Below are 14,835 nucleotides of genomic sequence, written 5' to 3'. Positions count from 1 at the left end.
CCTTTTAATTCCTCTTATATACACTTTGCACGTTTGTTTACGAGTGGAGTTAGGATTACGGCTGATATTGTGCCTGCCAATCCCGTAACTCCCCCCTACGCGTTTATGAACAGGATCGTAAACTTAAAAAATTACAACCAGAACCTGAGATACACAAATAATAATATAATAAAAAAACAAAAAAGAATAAAACATAATAACTACAATACTTTTTACAACTATTTACAGATGTTTCGAAACTTTAACTAAAAATGCACTTTTGATTTCACTATCTACATCTCGTCAACACACTCCTGCTCTATACACGTACAATAATATAAAAGGATTACAAAACATAAAAAAAAATATATAAAATACTATCTTCGTTTGTGCGCGGAGATGAGGATACTCCAGTGTTCCCGATGTAGGGAACTGCAGTTGTTCAATGTGGACATTTCTTCTCTTTTTGGGTTCGTTTACACTCTCTATTGTAACCTCATTGTGTTCTCTTATGACAATCACCCGGAATGGACCCTCGTATCGCTGTAACTCCTTACTCCGATTTGTCCCCACCCGGCGATAGACAATTGTCCTGATTTTAATCTCCCCCCTAACGTCTCTAAGGTTTAAATTATGGCGAGCTACCCGTTTGTTTTTTTCTGGCACTATCCTCTCTCTGACTCTCCACCACAATTTGGTCAATCACAATCCCGTCGGCGCCCCTGTAGTCCAAAAAGGATTTCAAAGGATGAAAATCCAGTTATCGCGTGTATTGAATGATTATAGGCCCCCACTGCATTCGTCATCGCTTTGTAGGGCCCTTTATCCAACTGATAGACCCTTAAATGATCACCATGGGCGCTGTGCAATCTTTCTATTCCCCCTCTTCCCTTGGGATGACCTAACGTGTTTAGGTGCAATTCCACGCCTAGCGCTCTCATATCCTCCCAGATCGCACTGTTGTCAAATTCCCTCCCTGCATCCGATGAAACCTGATCCTGTCGGGAATGCCGTAGAACTGGAACCACTGTCTCAACGCTCCTAGTACTGCCTCTGCTGATTTTTCTTTAACGAGATGGGACATAGCTACTTTACTAAAGAGGTCCATTGCCGTTATCCATTAATAACCCTTCCAGGAGAATGTGTCCATATGAAGGGGCGTGTCAACCGTGGGCGTTTCTTCCTGTATCACTTTTGGAGGGTGCCGGTCAAATTTTGTGCTAAGACACGGCACAAGTACCTATGACCTCCTGTATTGTTTTCTTCATACCCTACCAGAAGTATCTGCGTTTCAGGGCTTGCATCGTATCGTTCACACCTCAGTGATTCGTCTTCCCATGATGGTACGCCAACGTCACTTCTTCACCATCCTCAAGCAACGCACAAACACGCGGTCTACCCCTAACTGCTCGGATCGCAAGTCTTTTAATTTTTTCCCAGATAACCGCATGCCTACATAAATATGATAAGTCCGCCCGACCTTGGATGCATCTTTTAGTGCTCGACAAATGAGGTCTTCCCTGGCTCCCGGCTGAGACCATATGGTGTTCATCGTACTGCGTCCGTAGTTGCTATAATCTACTTTCATCAGTCCAGACGTCCTCCTCTTCCAGATAAATTGCCTCGGCTTGTCTTTGATTATTTCGTCAACTTCGTCCATTTCCACGGGTCTCCCTACGGTTGAACTATCGTCTTCCGATGACGGGCCTCCTTCATCTTGGTCCTGACCGTCCCTAGTTTCCTCTTCACCTGGCGTCCACTCTCGCAGGAACTCCCTCACATATCCGGCAGGCTCCCCCCGATCTTTCTCGATAGCATTTACCATAAGCGCTCAAGATAGCCAATCATCCACTACGTTTCCTTTCCCTAGTTTGTAAACTATCTCAAGTGTATTCATTGAGGAGCTCTTTCCAACGGATAACCCTCGCAGAGGACTCTTTCAATTTACCTACCCATTGGAGGGGGCGGTGGTCGGTCGATACTCTGAATATTCTACCGAATACATAGGGTCGGAAATGATCTACGGCCCACACTATCCCCAGTAATTTCCTCTCCAGCGCGTTATATCTCGTTTCGACATCCGTAAAGCGTCTGCTTGCATACGCAACTGGGGGCTCCGCTCCCCCCCCTTCCTGAGATAACACCGCACCAAGTGCGTACTCGCTGGCATCTGTCGTAATAGTGAATTTCCGTTCAAAGTTAGGAAAGGCCAGGACAGGTTCCTTCTGGAGTTGTTCCATACATTTGCGGATATTATTCTCCATGGCAGGGGTCACGGTTTCCTTTCTTTAAGAGGTTATTAATGGGCTGCCATTTCTGGCCCAAATCTCCGATAATAGTTCAGGGTACCACTGACATACCTGAACATTGGGCTGGGGTGTCCTCTCTCCGTTTCCCAGCTTCTTTAACGCCTCTTGACACACGATGGTGTTGGAGCTCCCTGTATCGACCAAGCACCGTACTCCTCTCACTTTGATAATAGGCCGGATCTCGTTCCCCACGTTGCAACTCACCATCGTGCGGCCACCGCTCTGTATACATTCTCCTCAGATCTCTTCCGTGGATCCTCTCCTCCCGTTTGCTCTCCTCCATTCGTTTCTCGATGTGTTCGGCCGCCTCTCCATCCTCAACATCTGTGCTTGATGCCTCTGATACCACCGAAATGTCGCTGCTCGACTCGTCTGGTCTATGTGACTCTCTTCTTCGCCTCACTCTCTGCCCATTAACCTCCATTGGCTCTCCTAGGTTCGTCTCTCTCCTTCGGTACATATAAGGGTATCTTCTTGCTATGTAGCCCTCGTTCCCACATTTGAAGCATCTGGTACGAGGACATTGGGCCACCAGGTGACCCATTTTCTCACATCTGTGGCACCTCCGCACTTCTCTTCGACCGTTGTTCCTCGGCTTGGCCTGGTTCGTTCTTCTTTCGCCTGAGCGTCTTTCCCGGCCGACATCTCTCTTGCCCTTTCTCCTCCAAGGCGCTGGATTGTTCCTAGGGCTCTATTCCACCCCCCTCCTCAACCCCCATCCTGGTGTCTTCTTCCCGGGTGCTTGCATCTATCATATCTTGGGCACATTCTATAAATGTGCGCTCACGTGGCAGTCCTTCTTGCTTGTTGGTTTCCTTTGCCAGCTGTATCTTTAGTATTGCGTCCAGGATGTTCGTATTCCAGTGCACCACCTCTGCCCTCTAAGTCTCTCTCATCTTTTCTATGACTAAATTAAAATGGGCAAGTAAAGATGCCGCATACCATCCCTTCGACTGACCCTGCTTTCTTCTCTCACGGAACATACAGAAAATGTCCTCCTCCGGCGTCCATCTTCTCCCTCCGTAAGCCGTTTTCAATCGTTGCTTGACCACTGGCCAGAATGTCTCTTCATCAGCTTGGATGTGATTAAGAATGGTTCTCCAGATTCTGCAAATTAATGCCGCCTTCAGCAAAATAGCAACGTTTGTATCCAGCAGGTCCTCCGATACTTTGGCCTCCATTCTTCCTATGATGCGATCACCTCCTTTGAGGAAGTGGTTCAGTTCGCCGATCTCACCTGAGAAACGTTCTAGGTCTGAGATAGTCTTCCTTGAATCTTGCGACATGGCTGTCCTCACCTTTAGTTTAGCTAATATCTTGGCATGCGCCTGAGCTAACGTGGTCTGGGGTAAGTGGGGGCATTACCGGAGGTGCTGGTGCTATAGCTTCTAGAACCTCCTCAGTTGTCAATCGAGGACCTGAGAAGCCTGAATTAAATTATCGACTTAATCCTCAAAGCTGAGAGATGTGGTGGAGAAGGAACAGATAACTTAGTCGTAATGTAAGAACATAGGGCTGTTTGTAGTACAGGGAGGTAAGGGACTGCCATGTGGTTGCCGCGGTGCTGGTTCGAACCTGGCCTGGCGGTTTGTGGTGGTCTCACAATATGAAAACTTGATTCTTCCACCATCGTTAGAATAGGTTGGTTACCTTTAGATAACCGTAAATACTCCCTCCCTGTTGTCAGAAATCACCAGGAAGGGGGTCATAAGAAAAGAAAAAATATGTAAGATTTCACGTTTTTAACGTTCCCTTAGATTGCATTTAATTAACTATAAATCTAATAATTCTGTATCGCAAATTGCCTTTCAATTATGGTAAACTCTAACATAGGTACATTTCAGAAAAAAATATATAATGTTTTGATTAAATATTTCACTACTATGTAAACACCGTCTTTGCTATATAAATACTATATGAATTTTTCATATTTATTCAGCATATATGTGATTCATACTATATGAATAACCCCTTATTTCCCCGTTGTGGTGCACCCGACGGCATCCCTTTGTTTTAAGCAAACGAGATTTTCCTTGGCTTGTAACATAGGAAAACTAGCATGATTTATTATAATGTGTAGTTCTTCCTTGAAAAAAGTTTGATTTATAATGAAATAATTCAATAAAATTATAAATGAAAACAATAAAAAATGTATTAGCCAGAAAATAGAGTTGATATTTTAATAGAGTTACAAATGAGAACTCTGTAGAAATAGGGATGTAGCTCCATTCAATAGAATTTTAGGAAATTTAAAAAAAAAAAAAAAAATCCAAGTTTTGTTTTTTAACTCTTTATTTTTAAAGTGAATCTATTCTCATTAAGAAAAAAATCAGAAAGTAGGAAATTTCTGTGGCATCACAGCATAACTGGGGTAACCTGAAACTAAGTAATGTGTGGAGGAGGTCAGGACCGTACTTATCTACTCTAGTACTATGTTTTAGTAATATGGATTTCGGTGCCAAAATTATTTCATTAAAATTAACAATATATATGACTCAAAAAGATAAATTGTATGAAGAAAAGTTCTGTATTCCACCCATAAACTTTTTTTCTGAAGAATTAATATCAAAATTGATGGGAATGTCTTCTATTGAAAATGCTTAATGAATCCCAGTCAAAAGTTTTTTTTTTTTAACAATTGATTTATTTTTAAGTCTCAACTACTAATTTTTGTTGAATTAATTTTCATTAGTTAAAATCAGGTAAAAAACAAGTGTTGATTCAGTTGTTTAACCCTGTCATTTCATTAATAAAACCTGGTTCAATGCGTGTGTTTATGTTGATCCTATATATTACATTTGTTTTGGAAACAAATAAATAACGTAATATTAATTACAGGAAGTGAATAATAATGATCTACTAATTAGCTGTAGGTATAAAATCGACAATGCAACTCTGAAATTTCATTGAGAAGAAAGAACCATGTCTCGAGCTCTCGTCTTCTTAGTAGCAGTACTGTGTCTGGCTTCAGTGGCAGTGGCCGCCAGTGATGGTAAGTTCTATGAAGTTATTTAGTTGTAAAACTAAACAAAAAACATTATACAGTATATAATATTGGGAAATAAATATTGGGAAATCACTGTTCTTTAATTTAGAAAAGTTTTATGTCGCTGAAAAAAAAACAAAAAAAAAAACATGGGTTTCAATATATATACAATATTTTTAATAATGATCTTTTCATTTCATGAATATGTTTATAGTTAATCCAATAGTGTATATCTTTCTTCCCCTGATAATGAGAAAGGTGGTCCTGTAACGCGCGTGGTTTCATTTTCCATGAGCCACGTTATATTTGTATTAAAATGCAACCATTAAATTATTTATTCATTTTAATACTATTAGGAACTTCAAAAATATTATGTCAAAAAGTCCTGAGAAACAGATTGAAAACCAATTTTTTGTCATTTATTTTTTATTTTTGAAAGTTATTTTCTTTAAGTTCGACACAATTTATGAGACATACCTTCAATTTTCTTAAAGCAAAATAAATATTGTCATTTTTAAATATAAAAATATTTAATCCATCTGCTTCTTTAACTTGTTTATGGAATATACTGGAATTCAGTGTACCACATTAAAACCTATACCAGAATTAAGGAATAAGCTCCAACCCACAGGTTAATTCTCAGGCCTATGATGAGAGTAGACCTATAGTTTAAAATCCTATAAAACTTTTTAATTTATCATTCATAAAATATAAATAATCTAACGTTTATAAGTTATCTAATTTTCTTTAATAATTCTAGTAGTTATAAAACTAATACCGATCTGTTATTCCAAATACCAATCCGAAAAAAAAATTTATCGGTGACTTATACAGCCGTCCATTATCGTAGTAAAATTTTCATTAAAACTATTTAAAAATAAAACCAATTTTAAGAACTTAACAATTTTTTATTTTTTTTTTTCAATAATAACTTATGTATCATTAATTTGTGAATTAACTATATTTCAGTGGTATTCTGCAATGACTACTTCTATTGCCCGAGTACCTACAGGTGCTGCGTTTTCGGTTTTTACGCCTGCTGTAGAGATCCAATACTGCCTGACGGATCTTACGGGAAACAAGAAGTAATTAGGGCCACTAGAGTTTCTTCAGGATAGTAAGGTATTTTAAGGTTTTAATTTCCATTTAAAATAACTAAATTTAAAATGTATGTATATGAATTAAACAATCATATTAATGATATAATTATTATTTAAATCATAATGTTATAGTTTTATATGATGACTGAATTTAAGTCTGAGCATTATCTTCTTAACATGGTATACTCTTTGAATATAGTAATAAAAAGGACACGCGAATCAGCTATTTATCTTTCTTTAATTTTATAACCAGGTTAATCCTCGGTAAAAAAAATTATTTGGTTGTTTCAATCATTTACAACACAATATTACATATTTTAATTAATGATACCATGTTATGTTTGTTACACTCTAAACGATCAATTTTATTTTTTCTGGTATAGTTGCATATTACACTGAAGTAAACATAATTTTAAGCATAATTCAATTATAAAACGTATTATTTAATCTTGTAATTTTCAGGTTTGGAAATTGGAAAGGGATTTTGGCCTAAAACAATACAATGAATTATGAGAAGCATACAGAAGAAAACACTTTTGGTTTTTATGAACCCAATTAATATATGAATTAAAATATTAAAAAAAATATTAGATAGACGTTTAGTTTTATTTGATATGTTAATACCTTTTCTGATAAAGTCTAGCGTTGGGTTAAATTATCTTCTTTATGAACACAGGAACTTTAATAATAAAAAAGCTCTGTATCTTAATATAGAAAATACGGAGGTATTTTTAAATTTAATATACTGAACGGGGAAACTACTGAAGGGACTATCGCTATCTCACTTCATAAAGAGTGCAACTTCTAAGAGCACTACGATTTATTGATTGAAAAAATGGCCAAAATCGGCCACTACTGCGCTGATAATACTATCCATTATAGGAGTTAGAAGGCTCATAGATCTTGGGGCCCTCAGCCGTGACTCAGTAGGCTCTTAGTGTAAAGATAGCACCTCTCTGCAGATGAGCCAAGAGTTAAAGCTAGGGTGGAAGAGAGATCGCTTCAATTACAGCTCATAGATGGTGTGATTCTGTCTAGACCTCAGTAAACAAGCAACTAATAGGTAAACCAATGCAAACCGAGCCATCATGAGAATAAGTAATATTCTAAATACTACATAATCAGTAGTAGTAACTGGTTAAGATTCAGTCTTCTTCTTCTTTCTCTTCCTACTTAAAGCCTTTCAGCGTGGAGGAGCCTCTGTCCAAGCAAACCAAGCCTCTCGATCCCGAGCCAGAACCCTCATGGCATCCCAGTTTTTCCCTCTTTTCTCTCCCACTCTGGAGATGTAGTCCTTCCATTGTATTCTGGGTCTCCCTCTTGGGCGTTTTCCTGTTGGTCTGGCCTCAATATATTTTCTTGGATCCCTATCTTCACAGATTCTCTCAAAATAGATGTCCAAACCATCTGAGTTGGCTCTTTTCAATGGTATCCTTTATGGAGACATTTCAAACATCCTGTCTTGTCCTCTCATTTCGTATGCGATCCCTCCTAGTTCGGCCTGCCACTCTCTGTAGGTATCTCATTTCCATTGCAGTGACTCTGCTTAGGTGCTTATCAAGTGGTACACAGCGTTCACTTCCGTAAATGAGAGTAGGTTGGTTTATAACCTTGAAGATATGTATGTACTTTATTGAACATTCTTCTACCCCCCTCTTCCCTATAACTGTATTGCAGAGGTTTGGAAGAGTAGGTATTGGATTGGCCTTCTTTATCCTATTGGATATCTCTTGGTCTACCCTTCTATTCCTTCTGTTCACTGTTCCTAGGTATGTGTACTCGTCCGCCATTCCTATTGGTTAACCTTTGCAAAGTATTTCAATCCTTTCCTGTTCCCGGCTTATATGCATTATTTTGCTTTTCCTGACATTAATGTTCATTCCCTTTCTTTCCAGCTCAGCTTCCCATTCAGTTACAGCTTGTTGTAGGTTCCCTTTATTATCTGCTATAAGGACAATGTGATCCGCAAATACCATTACCCGGGACACTGCTGTCCTCATGTTCCATATTTTTGATTGGCATAATTTATGATTGGAATTAGGATCAGAAGTGAATAATTGTCTTATACCTCTTGCAGTTATTACACATTGTATACGTTTTAACATGTTTCATGTTTTTTTTTGTTTGGTTTTTCTGCCATTTGCATAAATGTACATATACATTTTTATTTGAATTTATTTATATATGATGGTATTTAAATTTATACGAGGTACTTAGAAGTAATTGATTTTTCTTTTATTTTCAATTAAGAATGAGAATTTATTTTTATTGTAGATGTCGTATAAACTAAGTTATTTCTATAGATATAGACATTTATGTTATTCAGACCTCTTCCAAGATGCTAAAAATGACAACAAAAAAGTAATAAAACGATGTAAATAAATTGATTTATTACAAATAGTAAATATAAAAATTTATAAGTCATCGACTAGAAATGGACAATAAGTAATTTTAAATTAAAAAAAAATAATCTGGTAAAAGAATTGAAAGAAAAAGATTTTTCAGGACATGATAAGCATGAAATCTTAGACTTTTCATTAAGTCAGGTGTTCCAAGAAATAGAAACGGGAAGTTGTTTGTTGTTGAAAAGGTTTCAGTAACTTTAAGGCTGGCGTTGTAGTCTTTGATTCTTAATGAACCAGTGTCCCTTTCTTATTTTAAATAAACGTACTTCAAAGCTTCTTTCTAGTTCAATACTTTTCTACTTCTGCAAAGTACCAAAAGATAGCAGTATAGCTTTTGATTTTAATACGTTCACAATTAATGAAGATATATTAATTATATGCGTTCTAAAACCTAATTGGTGGCATCATCACTTTTATCCAACATTATTTTTACATAGTTATTAATAGATAATTTAAATTCTAAACGGAAACAGTAAATGTGCTTCTAACAAAATTCAATAATTTTTAATTCAAAATTGGGTATGGTCATATTTATCTTGTATGAAGAGTAAATAAATAGTTCCAACTTTATCGTATTCTAATTTTCATCACCTGAACGATAATTACAGTGGGTATTTCAGAATAAATATCCTGGTCTGTTTCGTAGAAGGTGAATATTGAAAACAGAATTATAGAAATATTTTATAGCTATTAAATCGAAATGTCCAAATATTTTTTCATACTATTAGAAGTTGAAGTAAAATTTTAACCAAACTAGTAAAAACAATAACTTATTTGTTTTAGATTCTCCACTAAAATGTCATATCAAAAAGATAAACATATTGAAGACTCAACGTGTCCTTATGTCTTAGAGGATTCGGCTAAAATAAGGATGAATATGATCCTTATAAATATAAATCCAAAGTCTTTTATAGACTTGAGTTAGTTAATTGCTCACATACTACTTACAATAATCACCAATTGAATTTTACCAGCTCTCTCAAGTACAATCTTGATAAAAAACCATGTAAGTTTCAACTTTACGAAATAAATATTATGCAAACGTTAAAATATTCGAATAGCGATCTAGTAATCTAAAAGTTATAAATATTTCTTCAAATATGGAAAAATGTCCTTCAACGTCCTTATTGTCAGAGCTTTTAAAAATCATAACTTAAACCCTAATGTTTATACTAAGTTTAATTATTTAGGCTATATGTCGACCTTACTTAATATAATTTAACTAATTGGAATTCTGATGGGACTGGTAGAAAATTAATCGAGATCCATGAAGTAATAAATTTCATCCATTATTTTTTAATCTGCGTCAGTAATTTTTTTATATATTAAATTATTTTTACTGTTAATACCAGCTCTTACGCAAAAAATCGATCTGTAATGACTCTCCATCATGCCAATCCTCCTTGACTAGAGACCATAGCCCATTCTCATTCACCTGTCCGATCATGTTGAATTAGTTACTGCATGTGAAAATAGGTCCAAAAGAGACCACTATACCAAAGTAGCCTACTGTAAACAGCTTTTTGCATTTAAATTAAATCTGATTTAGTAATGGATCCATGTCAAGTCATTTGAATGAGAGGTTGAATCATTTAAGGTTGAGGTCATTTAAATGATAAATAATTATATTATAAATCAAAGTTTTCCAAGGAAAATAATTTTTCTACTCACAACATGCGTGTTATGTAAAATCGTTTACCAAAAAAGCGAAAATAGATTATTAGTTATTTTTTCTTCAAATTACTAAGTATGCATGGCACTTGAGCAGGAGAGCGGGCCTTACTACGCAGCTCTATTAGTGGGATCTAATTAGTGATCCAACCAGATTTCCCAACTATAGCGTAATTTCTCCCATTATTCCGAACATTTCCCATCCCTTCAATCCTCCGCGAAGGTTGAAACGACAGTGGTACAGTGGTCCTATTATATTGGAGTTTTGGCAATGGTCAGACTGTCCACTCAAGTTCTGAGCGTCTGCGGCTAGCAATCTACTCATCCTGAACTGGCTTTTAATACCAGTGAGGTGGTTAAGAGAGAAGTGCTGGGATTTATAAAGTGGGATTTACCGGAGTCCTGTTCTTTCGATGGGATTCCCCAGGCTGAATGTAAACATTGAAAATAAGGAATGATAGTGTTTACGTATTTTTTATTGTTATTTCTTTCAATCTCTTCTATTTTTATCATTTAATTTTTATATTTGTAAATATGGTGTAAATGAGCTCTATCATCCATATTACCATTGTCTAAAAATATGACAAAAATAATACAAAAAAAAAATTCTGAACAAAGAAATAACATTAAAGTTAAATAAAAAATGGACATTACATTAATAGTGATCATAATATAGACAAAGAGAATATCATTGCAGGTAAAACTCCACCAAATGAGCTGTATCGTAATGATCTCGTCCACACGATTCTTAGGCATTCGAAGAAACAATAATTCCTACTCTTATTTATCGACATTTACTCAATTTTACATAAGATAAATATAATTTTCAAAATGTGCACATTCTTAATTAATAAATTATTTCTTTTGGAGAGCTTTGGTTTTTATAATATAGCAAAATATTGCTAATTTTCTGGCTAACTGCTATCATAAAGCAGGAGAGGGTTTCAAAAACCATGTTTACGTCTTCATGAAACTGTATCATGACCCCTCGTCATGATAAGTCAAATAGAATTGTGTATGATCATCATTGAATAATTTTTTTGAGGTATCGTGTTCATTATTTTACCTAATCTGATGGTGCTGGACCTTGTCCACTGCATCCGTCCGGTTGCCTCCTGCAGTTCATCAGGCTACCTGGTCTCAGTCCGATTCAACATTCACTTTTCAGGTGGCTCACCGATGTCGGGTGGTACCCCTGGTGCCTCGTCAGCGCTTTCAGTCAGACCTGAAAACTACCCTTTTGGTTGACCTGTATTAATTTTACGTCCCCAATGCTTTTCAATTCTTCTTGAGACAGGGAATTGTAATATCTTTCGCAGTCCAACCCGCTGCACTTCTCTTGCGTGTCCTGGGGTTTAAGAGGGATGGCGGGAACCCTATCGTCGCAAGGACGCTAGCGAAGGCAGATTTCCTTCTCCTTAAGCCTTTCTGCCCGAGGCGCATCCTGGAGTGGGGCCTTCTTCGCACGGCCTTTCCATCCATCGCTTTCCTCTTGCTCGCTGTCTGTAGAGGCTTCCGATTCCCCTCCAGAAGGATGTCTGGTTGGACGTTCAACTACCTACCTAACTGTAGATCTAGCTGATGTGGTTTTTCAAGCTACTTTCTTCAACTTTCCGTTGGTGAGCCAGGAATTCCAGCAGTACCCAACTGCTGGACTTCTACCCAACGAATATTTTGTCCGTACTGCCCTATCCGCCTTTCAATCTAAGAATACCTTGCTAGTACTGTCCTCTTCAATCTTTTTTTTTTTTATTGTATGACCGCCTTTCTGGGCATACAATAAAATTCTGGTATCATACGGAAGAGGAGAGGGGGAGGAGGTTTATCTTCAGAGTACCACCCTATTCTCACCATAGTGAAGAGTAAGGTTTACATCACGTGGGCCCACCGAAGAAATAAAAGTCGACCCAAACTGGTGCTGGTGCAGTTTCGAGGTTGCAAGACTTATGCATCAACTACCTTAGCTACAAACGGACCTGTTTGTCCACTTCAATCCATACTCTCCTTACCTATTTATCTATATTTCCCGCTCGTTTATGTACCCATTTCCATCAATCAGTACATTTTTCACCCCAATGAAGAGGAAAAACCAATAAGATTGGTGGAAAGAGATCCTTAAAATTAGAGAATCTCTTTCCAGCAATCTCAAAGGCTCCTTTGTAAAAGTGATCCTGAATTACTTTTGGGTCAGTATTTTGGTTTCTTTGTTGTTTAGGATTCTTTAGTCTTGTCTGTCTGTTTCTTTTTTATTGGTGAGAATTAAGTGTGCAAAGGTCTGGAGTTGCCATTTGATGCTGCCGTACCTACCAGAGTTAATTAATACCAAAATATATAAAGGTGATTAATTCCAAAATATTTAGAAGTTGCTTTTTTTTTCTCTATAGACTTGTCAATTATAGTATATGGACATTCATGCTCTTGTTTATTACGTAGCATAGTATACATGAAACAACTACTTGCGAATGCTGTACGAACCTTCTAATTCTATATTCAATGAACTTGCTAACATCATAATCAGTCTGTGGTATCTTTACCGACCTAAAAAAGAAGAAGTTTAGTTAATGTTCGTTGTAATGATGAAGTATAAATAAGCCATTGCAACAAATTTGCATAGCCTGTTATATTTTAATTGTATTTTTGTCTCGAATATATGTTTAGGTAATCGTACTTCGTATTTATAATAAGAGAACGGAGGTTTTCTCTTCGATTTTCTTTCTTATCTGGACATGTCTTTTATTCTCTTTTGGAAACTGGAATCTCTGGTTTCGAAATTTACTATATTTTCCGCATCTCAATGCCCTTTCCAGAAGGTCTTGACACCTGAATCAAAGCTTTCCGAGAGGACACACTATCTTCCCTCACCTACTACCTAAATGCTTTCTTGGATTTTTATCAAGGGCTTCCTGTCTACCACTTCTAAATATATCTTTTGTGTTAAAGTTAGTTATGAGAAATAACCGTTCTCAACATTAAACCAGCAAATATTTTACCTGGCTGGTTTTGAAAAAAATTAACATATATATCTGATATGCGTATGCGTTTGAAATAATTTGGACCGGCTAACGTTGCGAAATGAAACTTATAAAATATTTTAAATATATTTGTATCCTTACATTTTTAAGAAATTTCTTATCTGAAGGTTTTAAAGGACACTAAAAACTAATCAGATTTGGTTTTTCTTTAAAAAAATATTATTTAGTCCTACATTACAAAAGTTGACTTTTGGTTTTTGTATTTTTGTATACAATTGACAATACTGTTTTGTTATTCTACATCAAAGAACAAATTCTTTAGTTTATTAATCCCCCAATGTCATAACAGAAGCACAGTATTGAAAATATTTAGACCGACTGGCCAGGAAAAGTGGGATCAAATATTATTTTCTGTAGAAATAAAGATTATATTCGTTTTTCACTCTTAAAAACTTTCATACAGATCGAAAAATAATTTATTTTTTGTTCAAAAGTGATAGCCTTCGAAAATAACAAAAAAAAATGAAATTACTTTAATACAACCTTACCAATCCACTCGAAACTTACCAGTGATTTAGGGTCATCTAAAATGCACGAAATGATACAAACAAGATCTATTTAAGGAAATAAGAAGTGAAGAGGTAATATAAAACGCTTAAAAAGTAATTTTTTATTTAAAAAGACTTTTAATTCATTATAAAGAAATAACAACTAAAAGCTATTAACATGGATTGGAATGAAAATTCAGCTTTCTAATATAAAAGTAAAACCAAGTGACAAGAACTGTAGCACAAGAAGGATGAACCAGAGAAACAAAATATTAAGAAAAATAAGTGAATCAGGCGATGATAGTATTGAGTTGAAACAAAAAAGACACATCAAAGAAACAATTTGTGAAAGGCAATCAAGAGTACAAGATTTACAAAATGTGTAGTTAAAAAAATTGAAATGTCAAAGGAGTGCGTGACATCTTAGTTAGGTAGTTATGATATTCAGTGGCGAATGGAGTAGAGATTAAATGAGTCTTAGAATTTTGAGTCCTATCACAATCTAAAATGATTTATTCAAATATTAATGAAAATTAATTACTAAACTATTAATAATTAAACGTTAACTGATTAATGTATTAATTAAAAGTAATGAAATGACTAGTGATCTAAGGTACATTAAAAAATGAATAAATAAAACTAAAAAATTCTTAATCTAATGCATAGTTGCTGGGGTTTATCTAAACTTTATGTAAAGAAGAATATATAGTTTACTTATACAAGAAAATATTTAAGGATTGTGAGTGAAATTAATATTAGTCAGTTAAAATTATAAATTCTAATTATTTTAAGGATGCCAATTAACAGCTTATATTAACCAATAATGATTGATTTAAATTTATTATATAGCAAATTCTTGTTTGTT

General features: G+C 35.8%; 1 long non-coding RNA gene across 1 annotated transcript; it reads left to right on the top strand.

Moving 5' to 3' along the window:
• The first annotated feature begins 5,128 nt into the window (after positions 1 to 5,128).
• Positions 5,129 to 6,968, top strand: LOC106690306 (uncharacterized). The gene is made up of 3 exons (XR_001344572.2): positions 5,129 to 5,280; positions 6,244 to 6,396; positions 6,837 to 6,968. It is a non-coding gene; the product is annotated as an uncharacterized lncRNA (long non-coding RNA).
• Positions 6,969 to 14,835: the final 7,867 nt, after the last annotated feature.

This window comes from Halyomorpha halys, unplaced genomic scaffold (genome assembly GCF_000696795.3).
Source record: "Halyomorpha halys isolate HHAL.00 unplaced genomic scaffold, Hhal_1.1 Scaffold1652.1, whole genome shotgun sequence".
Lineage (NCBI taxonomy): Eukaryota > Metazoa > Arthropoda > Insecta > Hemiptera > Pentatomidae > Halyomorpha > Halyomorpha halys.
Note: the sequence above shows the minus strand (reverse complement) of the source record. Positions and strands in the feature narration are given on the sequence as shown.